Below are 20,641 nucleotides of genomic sequence, written 5' to 3'. Positions count from 1 at the left end.
TATTAATGCCAGTCTTTCCTCTGAATTTTCCATCACTAGAGGCAAGGGGCAGGAGTGCCCCCTGTCGCCGCTCCTGTTTGCTATAGCTACAGAACCACTTGCGGCAAAGTTGAGGCAACATCATACGGAAAAAGCGCTGAGATGTTTCCAAAGACAAATACTAATATCCATGTACGCAGATGATATTACTCTCAATGTGCGAGATCCCAGCGAGAACTTGAATCCTATTCTCAGAGAATGTATTCGCTTTGGTAGACTCTCAGGAGTTCAGATCAACTGGGGCAAGTCTTGTATATTCCCGCTCATGGCATCCAAGAGACAATTTGTGCTAGATTACCCCATTGCTTGGTGCTAGGGAGATTTCAGATACTTGGGTATCCACATAGAAAAGGATCGGGACGAATTATTGAGGGCCAATTATGGCACGACAATGACTCGCATTGTAGATAATATTACGAGATGGATCACCATGCCTCTTTCCATGGCGGGTAGAACATCTCTGATTAAGATGGTGACCCTGCCACAATTACTGTATCTGTTCTTAAACATTCCCTTCTATCCAGGCAGGTATTTTTTTCAACAACTCCGAACGGAACTCATCAGATTAGTATGGGGCAGAAAATCGCCTCGGCTCAAATGGGACATTCTCACTAGGCCATACAATCAGGGTGGGTTTGGCGTTCCCGATTTTGAGCTATATTATCAAGCTGCACAGGCTCACTATGCCTTTTTCTGGGTACGTCAGCCTAGGTACATGCCCCAACTGGCGGCGGAATACTGGTTGGCTCATCCAATCCCCATAGAAGGCGCATTAGTCCCAGGAAGAGATAAGACACCCACGACAGTGATGAGCACGGTGACCGCGAGAACCCGACTGGCTGCTAAGTTGGAGACTACCATGCTCTATGCACCGCTATTGCCTCTCGTTTATCATCCAAATATGCCCATACTACAGGAGGCAGGTTTTTGTAAGCTGCTCCACAGTATCCACGTCACGACATGGGGCGACCTGTATCATGCTGGAACATTCTGATCTATGGAGCATTTATTTGAAGGCATACAGCCATCTCCACTTGACGTTTTTCTGTACATTCGGCTACGTCAGGGACTTAAAGCGCTTACACCTGACTTCCCTCATGAACCTCAAACTTTTTCACCTTTGCAACGCATACTCCAAGATGATCCACCCAACAAACTAGTATCGACAATATACAGGTCGGTCCACTCACTAATAGACGCCCCACCATTGGCGGCTAGAACAAAATGGGATCAGGAGCTGGGGCTGCCACTTACAGACAAACAATGGAAATTTTGTCTATAGCAGACAGAGCGCATTTTCTCTAGCAGTATATTCAGAATTATACATTATAAATTTGTCCATAGACTGTATTACACTCCAGCCCGAATGTGTAGATTTCAACTTCGCTCCAATGACAATTGTGACAGGTGTCACGCCCCAGTGGCTGACCGTTTACATCTGGCACGGGCGTATGATGCAGTGCAGATAGACTGGCGCCAGGTGTTTGCAGCATTGTCCGAAATGATTAATACTGAGATGGACCCCTCCCCTATTCTGGCTCTCCTGGGATATGTAGAGCCCATACAGGTGGCACACCGCAAATTCACCGCACTAGCCTTGCTAGTAGCTAAAAGAAGAGTTGCATGTAGATGGGGCAAGGGCAGGGCCCAGAATTTTAAGGATTGGCTGCGTGACCTTATCTATTGCCAAGAACAGATAAATACATACTCTGAGTTATTGCCTATCGCCTCACGGCCCTCTGAAATATGGGCCCCATTGCAATGTTACCTATTAGACGGGAACGACGCTGCTGAGGAAGGGATGACTTCCTAGGCAGACGCTTGAAGATCCTCTATAAGATATTCTTAGACACACATACGAGAATACTGCACTGAGAATATGGGCTTGTGGTGCTGGATTGAGTAAGGTATGATGGATATCTTGGGAGGACTGTGTTGTGTTGTTGTGCAGTCATGCATAAGCTAGATCGCCCTCATGTTACTTGGGGCCTGGTCCTAGGAACTTACTGCACCTCCTTATTAAATGTTGTATTGCAGGGACTTCTATTTGTAAATATATGCAGGTGTTACAGGTAGCCTGAGATGCAAAATGTACTCAGGTTGGGTAGGGTGCGAGACCAACTGATTGTTGCACAGTGATGTTATGATGAGTCTGCATGTGTTTAATTTCCCTGATTCTGTACATGCATTGTAGATTATGGACTAAAATGTGTACACGTGAATGCACCTTTTTTGATGTATTGTCGCTTAAAAATTTCAAAAATAAAGTTTAAAAAAAAAGAACAAACCGAGCCCCCTTCAACAGTATGTTGTGGATTACATGATTTTAAGTACGCAAGTGGCGCTGAAAGCTACACCTATTGTAAGGGTACCAGTTCTGATTGGATAATTATGAAAGATTTACCTGACTAGGAGTAATGAACTTCCTATTATTAGGTTGATATACCCTGTTCAGTGGTGGTACTGGTAATCGTAAGAATCACGCCTGTGAGTGTGCAGACATGGATGTATACTCACATAACTGAGAGTGATGAGGGAATTACTTGGTCTAATTCTCTTGTCTGTTATGTCTCTTGTCCCCCCTTTTTCTTACAGTAAATCCACAAATGTTCTAGAGGAAGTTCCTTCATGTGAGGATTAGGGTTACAGACACCCACTAACCTCGAACGGAGGTTCAGAGTACTACATATTACACTGGGACCTGGAGAGTCCTGAAGAAAGTCGGCGTGACCCCGAATACTGAGCACATATACACCGCTGAAACATGTTGACTACCTGGCAGTATGGAGGGGTGTAAGGAGCACATTATGTCTCCCTATCACCTCCATCCTTCACGTTTTTAATCCTAGTCGGAGGGTCCAGGAATAAAGTATAGGTATAGAGATACCTCTGTGCTAGTTTTAAACTCACAAAAACGCACAATATGACGAACGGAATGTTGCACAATGGCAAAGCATTCACCCCCAGTCACAGATCTGGGTTTAATCCATTGTTGTTTTGCTCACCAAGCCACCCCAGTTCAGACATGGCCATATGCAAATCAGTCTTGACCCTGTGCCTCATGGGAACAGTCCAGACCGAACTGCCAAGCCAAGCCATGTCTTTCCTGGACCAGAATCAAGCATCCTAGGACCGGTTTCTGGCTATCAGTCATCTTCAGCCAGGATAGCTTGACTCCAGTGGCGTAGTGAGCACGGGACCCATGTCTGGACATACCCTTCCCTTTTAAACTCACATCACACTGAACTTTCACTTCTGGTGTTCCCACTCACAATTGAAAGCATTGTGTTCTCTCTTTTGTGTTGTGTTTATCTCCCCCTACCCAATTGCTCCACCCCAGGCTTTGGCTGTGCCGGTGTGTATTGTATGCAGCCCTATGATGAAGCATGTCACACATCTGTGTGAGTGAGGGCAGTATTAGGACAGACAGCACGTGCCACCACTGGATCACTACACCACATTTTTCACTCCCTACTCCTTTTGGTGTGTACAAGTATTTGACAGGGGGTTTGGAGTAGGTGAGTTCTGTACCCTCGCCCCTTCCCGTGTGTGTATAATTGTGATTATAAGTTACTTCTTGTTCAATTACAATGAATTTTACTTAATTTATCAATAGATATTTTTTTTTGTGAGTTAACCTTTGCTGTTAGCACTGTCTAGCACTGTTTAACCTAGAGTTTTGCCAATAATGAAGTGAATAGTTTGTGTAGTCACTTACCTCCCCCTCATGAATAGCCAATCATTCCTTAAATGAAGTACTTTCTGCAAGTGATGTACTTTATCTGTTCAATTTCTGACCTTCTATTGGTGTTGTTAACTAAAGAATTCGCAACTACTTTCAAACCCCTGCATATAACTTAGAGATGCAAATCTGGTCATTCTAATTACACTTCCAAGAACTCAGAAACATATAAATTAGGCCTATAAACATAGCACACAATTAAATGGTGCTCTGCCTTAGCCAAACTAGTGATAACCCGATGCCTGTTAACCTCTTGATTCATCTTGCAGACAAAAAAGCCTAATGCATGGCCTTTATTTGGAAATTCTCACCTCCTGAATTGCAATGTATTTCAAATCCACTAGTCTTTATAAGTGACATGGGTTTCCTGTAGGAAGATTTATGATGGGCTTGATGAATATCAGTCCTTATTTACTGCCCTGTGATGAGAGGAGGTGGAGTACAGGCAATTTGTGTTCAAGTGTAAAATGCAAATAGGGCTTTTGGCCAAACACACTCCAAACCAATGCCCAAATCCTAATATTGGACTAAATAAAATAAATCTGTTTTTGGGTGGCACATTTTATCCCTTCTTTACTACCCAAACCGAATTACCCACCCACCCTTGAAGAAATCACCTACTTCTGGGTTTTCATATGATAACCACTTGGATACACCTCTCCCCTCTCTCCACATCTGATTGCACCAAAACAGTCGCTCACAACTCCTCATTTGCTAATTTCCTGTTTAGTCTGGCTATGCGCCCCTCCATTCCAGAAACTTTAAATCCAAGCAGAGTGCGCATAAGGACCCAAGCAAATGGATTTAGACCTAGAATGAGATTTCTTTTACTAGAGTCAAATCAATCTCAAAAGAGGATCAGCTCAATTATTGCTCCTCTGATGACCCTCCTTGCTACCATGCATACAAGTATTCCCAAGCTTTAATATCTGAGAATCAAAAAAGTATGGCTATTGCATATTATTTTCATTTTTGCTAGAAGCACAACCTGAGCCATTTGTGTCTGCAGGAGAACAATCACCTTTTGCAAATGCCATGTCCTCTGTACAGTTACATGACAAAGATGAGAGTGGATCTAGAAAAATAAGGCATTGGGTTGGGTGCAAAATAAAATGAACTACTTGTATAACAGGTTGCCTGCATGTATCAAATTGGTTTTTATGTCTCCTTTCCTCTGTGAAGTCATAAATGCCCAAAAAGGAAACTGGTGTGTCTTCTACATCTTAGAATCCATGTCCCAGTCAACCAAGTCAATTGTCTCCCCCAGATTGTCACATGCCTTCTCCTTCCACTCCTCTCTAATACACCCAGTATGTGCATATTGTGGGAGCACTCACAATTTTCTAAATCTTCTAGTTTCTTTGCAGGCAATAGAATTTGCCTTTTTTTCACATAGGCCCTTGGCTATATCAGTTGTGATTTTTTCCTCTGCTACTATACTTTGCTTGGCCTTCCCAATTGTAGAAACCAACTATCTAGGAGTTTGGAAATCCTAAGCACTAGAACTTGTGTTCTTAAATTAGCTAAATCTATTGCAAAGCAGTTCCTTCGGGTGTCTACATGTTGTGCTTTTACAAGATTAAAGATTACTAATACTGAAGTAATCTTTAGACTTTTAGCCCATACTCTGATATAGAGAGAAGCAGTGGGTAGATATGTCCTCCCACCTAGGTTTTATTTAATTGGTTTTATCAACTTGGATTATTCTGTTTCAGGGTGAGGTTGTTTGCTAACAGTCATGTTTCAAAATGTATTTCACCTCACCATCACAGGCTAAAGTGTATTCCATACTATTTTCCCAGCAGAGTGCTTAGATCCCTTCCATTGGTGAATCTTGAGTCTATATCAGAATCATTACTGTCAGGAGTATCTGTCAGAGAGAGAAAATGCCTCTGACCACCCACAGCGCAGCCAATGTGATTTACAGAACACTTCAGCGCTACAACCCCCTGTTTCCCTAAACCTTGAGATGCAACTTTCTGTGAGTGCTCCTGAGCCAAATACTCGCACACTGCTTTTGTCTCTGACAATCTGTCAATGAGTTTTAATTCTAGGGTGGGCCTGATCCCTTGCAAAGTGGGCACCTAAGGAATCAAAGTGTGCTATCTGCAATGATTCAAGTCCAGTCAGATTGGAGGTGTGTATGTTTGCTTTTATAGGTTTAGTGAGCCACCAGCTGAGGGTAAGCATATGCTCATACCTGAATAAGGGCCATATGTATCAAGGTAACAATTTGTGATTCTGAATTAGCGTTTTTTTGCGAATCGCAGATTCCGAATCGTAAATCAGTATGTATGAAAAAAATCGCAAATAAATAGCGATTCGGGAAAAATCGCTATTTATTTGCGAGAACCCATAAAGCGATTCCTTAACCCAAGAATTCACAAATTTGCGATTCCTTAACGGAAAAAATCGCAAATTTGCGAAGGTCGTTATTCAGCCGATCAGAAACTCTGGTGCAGCTTGATGACATCACTACCAGGAAGTGACTGACTATCCATGCTGCACCTGAGTTGCTCAGTGAGAGTCACAGTGAGGGAGAGTGGGAGAGTGAACAGTGCTACAGTATCAGCATGGCTGAAAGTGGAAATGTGCCCATGCATGAAACACTGTGAGTTATGACGGGTTTGCAAACCCATCTAGTCACGCACTGTTCACTTGGTGTGGTACACCTTCTAATTTTTGACAACATTCCACTAAGCGCTATACCATATGACAGTTTCTTGTTTTAATACATGATTCACTATGTTATAGTTTACTGTACATTTTTCAGTCAATATTAATTAATTCATCATATCAACGAATGCATCATGTGATTCTCCATTACCTTTGATTGACCATATACAATATACATTTCATTGTATTTTAACAACACAGTTTCATTATTCTGCCCAATGCATTTCGGTACTCTATGGTACCTTCATCAGGGGACAGTCTGTGTGGGTGATTCACTGCGCCTAGGGACACGTTTCTTTACTGTGTTAGCTGTCGATAAGCTGAAAAGCTGCCGGAGTGTTTCAATTCCCTCAACTCTTCAATATCCGATTTGTACTAGTCGTCCTGCCCGCTTATTCGATACAGGTGTTATCTCAGCTCCATTCAAAAACAGTATGTATGAAAAAAATCGCAAATAAATAGCGATTCGGTAAAAATCGCTATTTATCTGCGAGAACCCAAATAGCGATTCCTTAACCCAAGAATTCACAAATTTGCGATTCCTTAACGGAAAAAATCGCAAATTTGCGAATGTCGCTATTCAGCCAATCGGAAACTTTGGTGCAGCTTGATGACATCACTACCAGGAAGTGACTGACTAGCCATGCTGCACCAGAGTTGCTCAGTGAGAGTCACAGTGAGGGAGAGTGGGAGAGTGAACAGTGCTACAGTATCATCATGGCTGAAAGTGGAAATATGCCCATGCATGAAACACAGTAGCAGCAGCAGGAGGGAGAATGTGCCAGAAAAAGAAAGCAAAAATTCTCAGAGGCTGAACTGGAGACATTGATCCAGGAGATTGTACCAAATCATGCTTACTGTTTGGCAAGAATTCCCCGAAGGTGCCAGAGATCCGTAAAAGGCGCATTTGGGCTGACATACAGGAAAAAGTGAATGCGCTGGGAGTGACACACCGGAGTGTGGATGTACTACAAAAGCACTGGTACGACCTGCGCCAGTGCTCCAAAGAGAAGTTAGCTGCCAGGCTGGAGCAGTCATGGCACACCGGTGGAGGGACCTCGACTGTGCCAGACTCCACAACCTCTGGAGGAACTTGTGGAGGGTACCCTGCTACCAGAAAGCGTGACGGGCGTGGCTGACCTAGACAGCTCAGTTCAACCAGCATCAAGACCAGGTAAGAAGCATGCCATCACACCCCTAACACCCCCCAGACACCCCCCAGCAGCGACCTAGGGTCAGGGAAAACAAATTTCAGGCGAGAGCAGGTACACAGGCAGACACAGCAATGCATCTTGGGAGATGTTGTCACATGAAATTCAAAGTTGTGTTTATTAGCCACGCTAGTAAAATATTGCATGTGCAGGTCAGGAAAGGGAAATTAAAAAGTAATGTAATCCAAAACTGAGAAATATTGTATTTTCACATTACAAATGAGTACAGTTAATAAATGTGTGCTGTTCTGTCCACAGCACCAGCTACAACACAGCCTACAGGCAGTGAAACAGTGACGGAACGTCCAGACTCTGGAGATGCAGGGCAGGAGCAAGAAACAGATGGGGAGGACCGCCCTGTCAATCCTCACAAAAAACAGAGGAGAAACATAGTTAGACCACTACCACTAATGAAGGACGAGGCAGAGGACAGCAATGTAAATTTGCACTCTGATAACACACAGCCACAGCAAGAGTCCCGTCCACAAGACAGCCAAGTCCCACAAGGCACAGCCAGGCGCAGACATCGCACGACCAGCAATTTTCGAGATCGGGGTGATGAATCTGTATTTACCAGCCTGGAATTGAATATGTTGCAGGTGCAGCGCCTGAAAGCAAAAAACATTAAAGCATTACAACGAGAGGTGAGGACAGGGCTCAGGACAATACAAGGTGAACTGAGGGGTGCCATGCATGTGCTTTGTGCTGAGCTGCGCGCAGAACATGCTGCTAGGTGCCGAGAGCTGGAGCACATGGACCGATATACGCGGGCCATCAACCGCTTGGCCTCTGCCACAAACATCCACACCAGCCGCAGCATTGTGATGCAGCGGGAGTTTGCCCATGGCATCCAGGACATCGCTACAGCAGTTGTGCAGGAAACATCTGCACTTGACGAGCTGCAGGCAGTCCGTACTACAGGCCCTGGAGTACTAACTCCCAGTAATGAGGACGCACAGTCAGTGCGGAGCAGCAACACCCCACCACCCATCATGGAGAGGCGCCGTAGTGGCAGGAACAATAGGCCTGCTAAGTACAATTAGGATTACGCGGTGCAACAACCAGCAGGGGCCTTAGCTAGGCTGCACCGCATATGGGGGGTTCATTGTGATAGCATTGGGAGAGGTCAACTACCGACTTGGCTTTGCAATCACTCCTGTTTTAATTGTAGCACTGTGAGAAAAACATTTACATGACATTAGGAGTGTGACTAGTTGGCATGAAGGACGTGTGGCATTGTTTCTCCTGCAATTAAGGAATTAAAACACAGTCACACACATAAGATTTGTCATTGTGTCATTATATCTTACCTAGAAGTAGTTGCGCATAACCTCATCACGCCTCTGGCACCCAGCTACAGCATCAGCTACACCAGCTGCCATGCGTCCTGGTCCAGGCCCCTCCACGTCAGAGGATTCAGATTCACTCAGCTCCACTGGTGTGACTTTCCTGGAGGCAATGTTGTGCAGCATGGCACATGCTACTACTATCTTGCAACATGTTTGTGGGCTGAAGTGGAGTGCACCTCCACTTTTATGGAGGCAGTGGAATCTGCTCTTCAGTATCCCAAATGTGCGTTCAATGGTGCCTCTTGTAGAAATGTGTGCTCGGTTATATTGCCGCTCCCCAGCATTAGCAGGATTCAGGTAGGGTGGCATGATGAAATCCCGGACTGCATAAGCACTGTCACCTGTGGGTTGAAATGTCAATGGTTAGTCACTGAACTGCACATGGTAGTCAGTAGAAATGTGCCTTATGTTTAAATGCATTTACCTAGTAGGTATCTCTCACCAAAATCACCTCTTGAGAGTCTACGGTATAGCCCACTGTGATGGAAGATGAAAGCATCATTTGTGCTGCCTGGATACTTTGCTACTATATCAGTGATGATGTTTTCGGCATCACACACCACCTGTATGTTTAGTGAATGGTAGCATTTCCGGTTCCTGAATACATACTCATTGTTTGAGGGGGGGGATATTGCAACATGTGTCCCATCTATGCATCCTATGATGTGGGTAGATTGGGCAATTTGGTAAAAGTCCTGCTTGGTCTAGTCTAGTGCCTGTGGGGTGCTGGGGAAGTAAATGTGATGTTGCATCCTCTGTGCCATGGCATCGAGGAACGCATGGAAAAAGCCCGAAGGGGCACTTTGTGACACCCCTCCTGCAGTGGCTTTCACCCCCTGAAAACTACCTGAGGCCACCAGGTGTAGTGAACACAGGACCTGGATGTGAGTGGGGATGGCTTGTGTCCTGCGTGTGGGGTGTTCAAGATAGGGTCTGAGTTCTTCAATTAAATCTAGTATACTGTCTTCCTCCAGTCTGTAGTGGGTGTAGATATCCTCCTCAGTGCACTGGTAGATGGTGATGCACGCACGGAATATCCTCTCCTGGCGTCTCCTCCTCTGCGCAGCAGCTCTCAGTCACATCCTCCTGGCTATCAAGTAAAGCCCCGCCCTTGTTGGATAGGGTCTGTTGCATTCTGGTACTCCTTATATAGTTTGCACCTGGTTACCACCTGCTCCCACTTGGTGGTAATTGTGATTCTGTATTTAGAGAATTTCCGAAAATCGCTAATTGTGCTTTTTTCATACATTTCATTGTGATTTTTTTTTTGCGATTTCCCGTTTATGATTTTCGCACAATGCGAGTTCGCAAAAATAGGTATTCGCAGGAAAATCGCAAAATTGTTCATTCTTGCAATTTTAGGAATCACATTTTTAGCGATTCCTTCTTTAGCATGATATTTTCCTACATACATGCCATTTTCCTAATTCGCATTCGCAAACAGAGAAATGCTGCCAATTTCGGCGTTTGCGATTGCAATTTACCTCCATACATATGGCCCTAAGTCTTTGGAACTCATACTCCTGCACTGGTCGTAATACCAGACCTCCTCTACCACCCTATTCAGATCTGCATTTGCTTCATTTTTGCATCCAGTGGCCACACTAGCTCCTCATCTACCCAGCTTTACATCCTCTTCTAATCTCAAAGTGTTTACTCCATCATTTACCACACAAATTGGTCAGCCAAGGATTTCCAGACCTATTTCTTCCTTTCCATGGAAAATTGATTCCTCAGTAGCATCCTCCATGGCTAGGTGGCCCTGGGATATGAGGATTGTAAACCCAAAAAATATTACCATCTGCAGCACACAGACACTCCGGGGTATTGAGACATTAGTAACCCCAGCCCTACCACTTGGAGGTACTATTAGCATCCATACAGTGTTATATTTCATATAAGTGCTATAATATGGGCCTCTGTGAACTCGTTATCCTTCACCTATATTCTCTCCATACATTACACTTGTCATGGTTTACAGGGACTGACCTTTTACCTAGACATTACACTGCTTTCAGGATGCAGGTTTTCCTAGTTCAAAATCTCATACATTAGGCATGAGGGTTCTTGGAAGCACAGCAGGACTGCCATACCCTGTATAAAATCTAGGTACAAAGTTCAGGCTCAACGTCAACCTTAGGCCGACACAGTAATACACCAAGATAGGACCCCTGGGGGACCTATGGGTAAATGTATACCACATCTTGCTAAGATAGCTAGGGGAGATTGAGACTTCCTGACCGACACACTGACCAGAGACGCTGAGGTTCCTGCATGCAGACCCTCCAGCTTGCAGGGGCCTAACATCCCTCATGGAATGTACAGCTCGAGACCAGGGCGGGGCCCACAGACTCACTTAAGGTAACAGGGTTGACTAGATCCTAGAGGAATTCTTCACTTAACACCTACACCCATGCTAGGTACATTTAGGTACATCTAGTTAGGGAGGCATTGTAAGAGCACGTAACTTTGATCTGCCTGCTCATGGGGATCATACCACAATTTGAGGACTGTACCTTGTGGGGTACAGTTTTCACTACCATATATACCAGAACTCCTGGTATCCCTTCATTAGCAGTAGTACCAGACTTATTAAGACAAATAAAAAATGAGTACGGAGCAGAGCGTGCTCTGAACGTTGGAATGAAGTTAGTAGGTAACTATGCCCAAGTATCAGCTATAATACTGGCAAATATTAAAAGGGTAAGCAGCCTCAGTGGCCATCCGCCAACACCTAAGGCAGTTCAGCCCTTTACAACAGGAGCAAGAACTACCCAAAACAATTGAAACTGTGTATGCAGAATTAGGCAGGGACAGTTTTGGTGGAAAAGCATTAAAACCACAACTCATGGGTAGTCCCAAGAAGGAGAATTTTAAGCAGACACCTACTTCTTCTAAAAAGAAGTGGGACAATAACAAAAAACTAAATATTAAAGAGACCATATATCAATCCAGAGGTAGATCTCCTCCACAGGAGCCAACTGAATTGAGGTATAACCTTAGGAATAGGGAGAACATTAGGAATCCTGACAGGTATTAGGATCCGGATACAGGTTCCTCTCGTTCCTTTCAGGCTTCTTTGTAAACCTCTGAGAAGGCCGGACGGTCAGACAGACAAGAAGAGCGAACAAAGTCCAGAGACAAGCAGATTGCTCAAGACTATACTTCCAAAAAAGAAGATAAAGCCAAACTAAAACCACAGTTCAAAAATGAAGAAGGTTGCAGGTCTAAAGATCAGACATGCCCAGAATTCTGAGGATTCAACTATTGAACGGGGAAGGGGTTCTGACGATGCTAGACAATGCGGAGATTTAGCAATAGCTCGCCAGAACCTGATGGAATTTCTGATGACAGCGGAATTGAATGATTATATCACAGTGGAAACATCTAACACTAGGGTAAGTTTCCCACATACATTGTATGAAATAACACTCCAGATGGAGGGGGACAAATGTAGGATAGTTAGAGGTCTCTTTTTAGAGAACCTGACGTTTGGCTACGACATTTCGTTAGCTGAACAAGACTGGCCACCAGCATTCATCATGGATTACCCTAGGGGAGAAACAGTATTATTACCAGCATTTTCTGATCACGTTCCAAAACATTTAAAATATACATATGCGCAGGAGTGGGTAGTAGCCCAAACTCCAGCATTATACAAAAACCATGTTGGATGGGATGAGGATGCAACCCACCACATTATTCCACTAAAACATACTCCAACTGCACAAAGGCAGTATCCTATAAAGGAAGAAGCTAAAAAACAGGTAAGTGAGATCTTGGATCAACTTGAATATCAAGGAGTGATTGAAACTTGCTACTCTCAAATGAATAACCCTTTGTTTCTGATATCAAAACCAGAGATTTCATATTGTTTAGTTTTAGATTACAGAAATGTAAACACTTGCACTAAGAAGTTTGCAGTTCAAAATACACGCAGTGCCACATTAATGAATAACATAGTGCGGAAAAAATGCAAAACAACAATAGATATCTCAAATGGATTCTTTTGCCAAAATATAGCACCTGAGAGCAGATATTTGACAGCTTTCTCAGCGCTAGGGTCCCAGCGTCAATTTTGCCAAATCCCTCGGGTGTATAAGAACAGCCCGGGATTGTTTCCAGCCAGAGTAACTGACTACTTCCGAACGGGGATGAAGAGGCATTGTCCTATGTGGATGATATTTATCTAACGGATGATGATCTGGAGGAACACTTGAGTGAATACCATCACTTTATGATTCACCTCTGAGGGTTACAAATTCAATGTTACAAAATTGAAGATTTCCCACCTTAATGTCCTTTTTCTAGAAAATGAGCTTTCAAGTTAATGAAAAAGCCTGGTGGCTAACTTTTTAGAAAAGTATGCGCTGCTCTAACCTCCTAAATCATTAAAAAATGTACAATCAATACTAGGATTCTTGAATTTTGTCAGAACATACATTTTGAATTACGCATAAAGTGTAAAACCTTTCTACGATTTCATAAAACCTGACTTTTCAGTTGGACATTGGACACAGGAACATACAGATACACTTTGTTGCTTACAAGCTAACATGATAGCTTGAAAACACTTACAGGCACGTGTAAATGTATGCATCCCGGGTATCCAAATAGCTGCAGGACAATTTGGGTATACCTATCTAACATATTATGAAGATGAAACAGTATCAATAGCATATAAATCTCACTTGTACACAAATGCTGAGATGCGTTTCGCATCTACAGGCCATTGTTTTTGTGGGGCAGCTAATTCATTGGCGCATTTCTGACCTGCCAGACCTGCCAGATGCCTCACCGGAGCTTGGGGAAAAGCTGCTGTGGGTCTCCATCGCCGTCGCATGAACCACCACGCGACCGCTGTGAGGGGAGACTACAGCCCCCAGCACCCGCGCAAGATACGCCCACTCCCACCCACATCCACGCCGGGAGGCGCTTAAGAACGAGTCGCTCCTCCCGCATCACGGGACGCGCGCGGGCAGCGCAAGGAGAAGCCCGGGTCAAGGGTGGGACCGTCATTGGCATCCGGGGCAGGAGGAGGCAGGGCTGGGCCACCCCTCTGACATCGGACCATGGGTAAGCGTAAGAACACCCAAAATACTTAGAAGGGAGGCAAGAAGGCCAAAGTACCGAGACATTCAGAGACTATCATCTCCTATCTTACATCTGCTGTGGGGGCTTTGTCAAAGGAAATAGCTACAGCCCAACAAGAGTTGGGCTTGATTCCTCCTCCACCTATCAACCAGTCTACCACCTCAGACACTGCCCCAGCCCCATGTATTTCGCTAGAGCTAGAAGTGGTTCTCCTGAACTCTAACCCCTGTGCTGCTACCCCTGTCTGCCCAGCCCAAGCCTGCTCCCCTATTCCGTTTTTGCTAAGTCAGCCCCAGGGGCTATGACATGAGAAAAAAGTTACCACTAAAAGGAGGAAAAAGCCTGAGAGTGCTAACACCATTGAACATTTGGACAAGGAGAATATTGGTGAGCACCTAGAAGCGCTATTCATCGCTCGTATTGAACCCTTGTTAGTGGGCATAGTGAAAGACATTGTTGACACTTTGAACACTTGCCTCTCTGGTCTTTTAAAGAAATGTGCCCTAATTGAAAATGTGGTTAAGAAACTGGGCCCTGTCCAGGAATCACTAAGGGTGGATAGGAGTTGTGCAAATATCAGTTCACATAATGCAGCAAGTTTAACGGCCCCATCATTGTCATGCGAAGGAGGGACTGTAGACAACCCTAGGGCACGGGCTCCTTGTAAACCTTTAAGTAGTCCTGCTACTCCCCAGCCAACTTCAGTACATACTGACAGCCACCCCGAGACTCACCACCAAGTAACCAGCACAAGGGCCGAGGGGTGCCATTTACACTTAGATCTGCCCCTTGGTCGCCGCATTTATAGGGTTCCCCCGCTAGTAAACGGGGAGTTAGAACCCACAGCAGCACTAATACAAAAGGCCAGTCAATGGTGTGCTGACACTAGTAGTGGTGGGATAAACATTTCTAACAGGATCATAATGGCTCGAAGGGTGGGGTGGATTGGATACAGTCCCAAAAATGTGAAGGGTGACTGTGTCATAGTTAACTTTGACAGCCCAATCCTGGTGAATAGCCTGTTTTGGGATGGTTCAGCGATCAGAGACACAGGGAACATGAGACCGGTTCCCTTGGGATTTTTTTATCCGCCGCCCGTCACACAACACTCACTTGCAAATTCACATCTCAGGTCATGTCACTCGGCCACAGTAGGGAACGGTTGGAGAGCAGTAACAGATAGGTCTAGAAGGGGCAGACCCATTATCTCTGGCGTAGGTCTCAACTCAGCCCTGTACAACAGATTATCTCCACTCGTTGATTTAGAGGAAATTGACTGACAACCAACCCCTACGTCGTCCCCCTTAAATGGCACCCCGACTGTAGAGGGCATAGCACTGTACAAAGTTATTAGCTGGAATTTAGCAGACATTAGAGCTAAAAGGGCAGACACATCCTGGATTAACTTTGTTACTAGTCACAACATGATAGCCATACAGGAATCATGGGATACCTCGGCAAGCTTTTGGTTGGATGGTTTTACCAGCTGTTCTGGCCCTGCAACACCCAGTACCGCAGGTAGAGCTAAGGGGGGGCCTCCTTTTTCTTTTTTCCTTACAGCTCACATGGTCATTTAAGCAGCTGGAGTCAGGGTCTGCGAACGATTTAATTGTGGAATGGACAGTTTCACCCGCCCGCACACTTTTTTTAATCAACTTTTATAATTCCCGGGAAAGGGTAGTGGAGCATGACCACATTGCTTCCCTGGATATACATTTTTAGGTAACCTCAGTCTAAATAATTACACCAATTTTGAGCTCATCTTAATGGGCGATTTTAACACCCACCTCTGTAGTAATTCCTGTTATACAGGGGGGTATGATGGTCTCCCAGGTGTGACAGCCCCTCACTTTGAACACACAAGGTCAGGAGAAGCCCTTGAAGAGTTACTGGCCAATTCTAACATATATGAACAATTTTATATGGGGTGGGCGAGAGATTATGCACATACAAGGGTACGGACCATGGTTCTGTCATAGACTATATCTTTGCGTCCCCAGGGATCATTGCTAAGGTCAGGAAATACAAAGTTATTGCCTCGACTCAGAGCGATCACAACCCCCTGTTGTTGGAGTTGCTTTGGGGCGAATCCCCGTGAAAACAGGTTGGTCCCTCCCAGCCAGGGTCTACAATGGTGCCCACAGACCAGGGCAGAAGGCTTAAATGGGGAAAGGTGGTTCCGGAAAGTTTTACCGGTAATTTGCTTCCCAAAATAGAGGGTCACATAGCGACCTGTCTGGACCGAAAGGCTCCCAATCTAGAAATCATAGAGGCCTTTGAGTCGATATGTGCACAAATCTCGAGGGACCTGACGTCAAACCAGAGTCAGAGAAGGGAAAAGCCTCATAAATGGTTTGACGCCAATTGCTTGACAATCCACAGGCTCCTTAAGCAAGCCCTTACTTCTACTCCGAGAGACAAGGCCCTCATTACCAACTTGAGGAGGGAATACAAAAAAACCCTAAATGGAAGAAAAAACGCCATCAAAAGTGATGCTTGGGATAAGCTACTATGAATAGATGTTCTGCGAGATAGCAAACAATTCTAGGACACTATAAATCAGCCATTTTTCGCAGACTCAGAGAATGCAGTCACAGACTGCGTTATACCCTATGAGAGGTGGCTTCTTCACTTTAAAGAAGTATATGGTGGCCATGACTGTGTTGCCCTCTGTGGTCCATTGGTAGCCCTGAATTCTGCCCCTGTAGTTTTTGGTAAGGACGAAGTGGAGAAAGCCATCCTTGAGACATCGAAAAACAAGGCGCCGGGGCCTGACGGCGTACCGACAGACCTATATAGACACTCCCCGAAACTTTGGTCACAGGTGCTAACAAATGTCTTTCGTGCTGCCAATGATAATGCATTTCCTACCACCTGGGAAACCTCAATTATCGTGCCAATTTTTAAAAAGGGGCAGCGTGACGATCCATCATGCTACAGACCCATTCCCCTCCAGAGTCCTCCTGTTTAAGTTAAGGGCGAACTTAGAGGTCTGTGGGGGGCTCTCGAATATACAATATGGGTTTAGAGAGAAAATGGGCACCCTGGACCAATGTTCTAACTTGCACCTTTTAATCTCTAAATACACAGTAGCCAAGGAGGGGTCCCTTTTCTGGCCGTTATGGACCTCTCCTCAGCTTTCGATTTGGTAAATAGGTCCAAGTTGTGGTCCATTTTACTGGAAATAGAAATTGATGCCTCATTGGTTAAATTTATGGCCTTACTTCATCCGGAGGTATTTGCCACAGTTAGGGTCACTAAGGCAGGTAGGTGCACGTCTAGATTTAAATCAGAGAAAGGGGTGCGCCAGGGATGCATCCTGGCCCCCCTTCTCTTTAATATTTATATTAATGGACTGGGAAAACATCTAGAGGCAGGGGGGGGCGGACGTTCCGCGTGTAGGAGGAGTCAATGTACCGGCCCTCCTATACGCGGACGATGCTGTCTTAATAGCGCGCACTGACAATGGTCTCCAGACTCTGTTGGATCTCTTCGGGTCCTTTATGGAGAACTTAGACTTAAGAGTCAACGCGAAAAAATCCCATTCAATGGTGGTTGACCAACAGAGAAGCATGCCTAAAACTAAAACCTTCATTTGTAGGGGGGAGGTGGTTTCAAGGGTTACCGTCTTTCCCTACCTGGGGGTCCTGTTCGACGAGAGGGGGTCGTGGGTTTCCCAGATTAAGGCTAAGAGCTAATCCCTGGCCCGTTCCACGTCCACCCTGATGGGTTTTTCAAAAAGGTTAGGGCTAGGCCAATGGAGGCCATTTTGAAAGTCTACAACAGCAAATGCATCCCTATTGCCACCTATAGGTCAGCCATGTGGGTCTATGTTGCCCAAGATAAAATCCAAAGGGTAGAAAATGGGCTCTTAAGACAATACCTGTCCGTCCCTAAGTCCTCCCCCACCTTTTCTATCCACTCTGAGGTGGGTTTAGTTTATATAACGGATATACTGAAATTGGCCCCCCTAGTATTCTGGGCAAAAACGTGGCTTAACTCAGAATTACCCTTGAACCATGCAATTCTGTCGGACGTCTTGTCCATGGATTGCGCCCTGAAAATACCCTGGCTGAACTACCTAAAAAACCCACTTTTACAGACCTTGGGAGACCCGAACTTTTTTTGTCACCGTCCATCATTAGGAGAGAAGACGTTAAATTGATCAAGAGCCACTTTCTGGAGAGGGCATGTTTGGCCACAGAGGAAAGGGAACTAGTGAAACCCTCAGTAAGATCACATTTTATGTTAATCACCACCCCTTCTCTCGAACCTTACCTTAAAGTTGTCACCAAACCCCTGCACAGGTTTTTACTGACAAAGTTTAGGTTTAATTTGATTCACCTTTCTTTAGGTTGCTATCTATCATGGCCAAACCAGAAGAGGCTCCCCCCTGTGACTGTGACAAATTTTCCCATCAAGACACCATGCATTTTATGATGTTTTGTGGGTTTTACGCAGTAGCTAGGAATTTTTTTTTATTAGCTGTCTTGAGGGAGGCCGGCTTTATCCAAGTCAGGCCTGCATTAATTTACCTCCAGATGTTGAGCAACACTCGCATTATCTATTGTGTGGCTAGTTTCTTAGCGGCGGCTTTTAGAATTAAGAATAAACATGTGCCACCAATTGCATTATATTAATCATGGTATTACCCACATTGATTTTATCTTTGTGTAATTTGCAGTGTAAATGTTTACTTGGGCTTAGCACTGACTTTGTACATCAATGAATTGCCTATTTTAACTCTGTATGTAATTTTTATTCTTTTTATGATTTTTAACAAATCGAATAAAGTGTATTTTGACTGACTGACTGCTGTAGTCAGAGACAGTGCCCTGGCTCAAGGGAAATGTATAATAGTAGTGACCCCATTTCCAGCTTTAGAGGCTGCAACAAAGGCAAGCGTTCCCAACGCTAAAGCCTTACATCCAAGATGGATACAATGAGCTAGTTCTCTCACTGCAACAGATGTAGAATACAGGCACAACCAACATTTAAAAACACAAGCATTTCTGCAATACCAACAAGAATATCCTCTACCAAATAAAATATTGCCTCTAGATCAGTATGAATACATTATTTACACTGATGGTTCTGCACAACTGGCCATATGGAGTAAACAGCAATACAGCTCTGCGTGTGCTATCATCAAAGGATGGATGCGGGATGGAAAGTTTTATCTGAATTGCACAAAAACACTGACTCTTGGAGTCTGCTTAGCGCAGCTGACAGAACTAAAAGCACCAATAGTGGCACTGGTAAATATGGATCCAGAATTCCCCACACTAAACATGTGTGATTCCTCTTACTGTGTACAGTCATACAATAAATATTTACATAACTTGAGACAGAATGGGTGTAAAGAGCAAAACGAGGCACAATTAAGCACATAACGTTTTGGGAACAGGTAGTAGAGTTGAAAAACAAACTACCAAGGGCTCACGTGATACACACATTGAGTCATCAACGTGATGGCGTTCACGTTGAAGGGAATCCATTGGCTGATGAAGCCACAAAGGGGTCTGTATGTACAGCTTCCATAGCTGCAATCCCTTGTTCAAAAACGAGGATAGACTGTGAGATAATGGTTGCGATTATTGCCAAACACAATAACTCAGCAGTACCGAAAAAAGTTCCACTCAACTAGTCCTACAAGTTAGATGCAAACAACGTTCCATTTGCTCAAATTCCTTGAGGGGGAGATAAAGTAATACTAAATATGGATCGAAGGTTAGGAACAATTCTAGCAGCACACAAGGGTATAGGTTCTGCACATGCAGGAGTTGCTGCTATGGTATATCTATCGAAACAACGCTACTGGTGGCCAGGACTAAGAAGCAGACTAAAGACTATGTCTTAAAATGCGACTTCTGTCATTAGATGAAAGGCTCCACCGTAACATGTCCAGTGCAGACACTTTTATTATTTTCAGACAAACCACTTGCATGTGTTTATTTTGAACCATTGTGGTCCCTTACAATCTGATGGGCCTTACAAGTATATCATGGTTGCAGTGGATTCCTGCTCCAGGTTCCTATGCGTGTGGCCCCAGCACTCGGCGGATGCTCGAACTGTTATAAAAGATTTGCACTCCTTATAGGGACATACACCATTGGCATAGTTCATTCTGACTGTGGTCCCTCGTTTAGCTCTAGGGCTTACAAAGAAGCTATGGGAAGTCTGGGTGTAGCTTTGTGGTACTCCTCTCCAGACCATCCCGAGGGAAATTTGGTTGTGGAGAGGAAAAACCAGGACTTAAAGCAATCTTTAATAGCTAGAGTATTTGGCTGGGTGGCAATTGGGTAAAACATCTGTATGGAGTACAATGGGCATTAAATAATCTGCCAAGAAGCTCTCTAGAGGGTTCACTTCTTATGAGGTCCTATTTGAGACGAGAATGTGGGTACCTGATCTTGATTGTGAAGGCACAGTGGCGGATGAAAAAAACATTTGACATCCATAAAAGTTGGGCTATTTTACAGGACCTTAACGAAACTATGTCACAACAGAGTAATGTCAATTCAATGGAG

The sequence above is a fragment of the Lissotriton vulgaris genome, chromosome 8 (assembly GCF_964263255.1).
Source record: "Lissotriton vulgaris chromosome 8, aLisVul1.2, whole genome shotgun sequence".
In the NCBI taxonomy this organism is placed as follows: Eukaryota; Metazoa; Chordata; class Amphibia; order Caudata; family Salamandridae; genus Lissotriton; species Lissotriton vulgaris.
The sequence above is the reverse complement of the archived record's forward strand: the minus strand, read 5'-3'. Positions refer to the sequence as shown.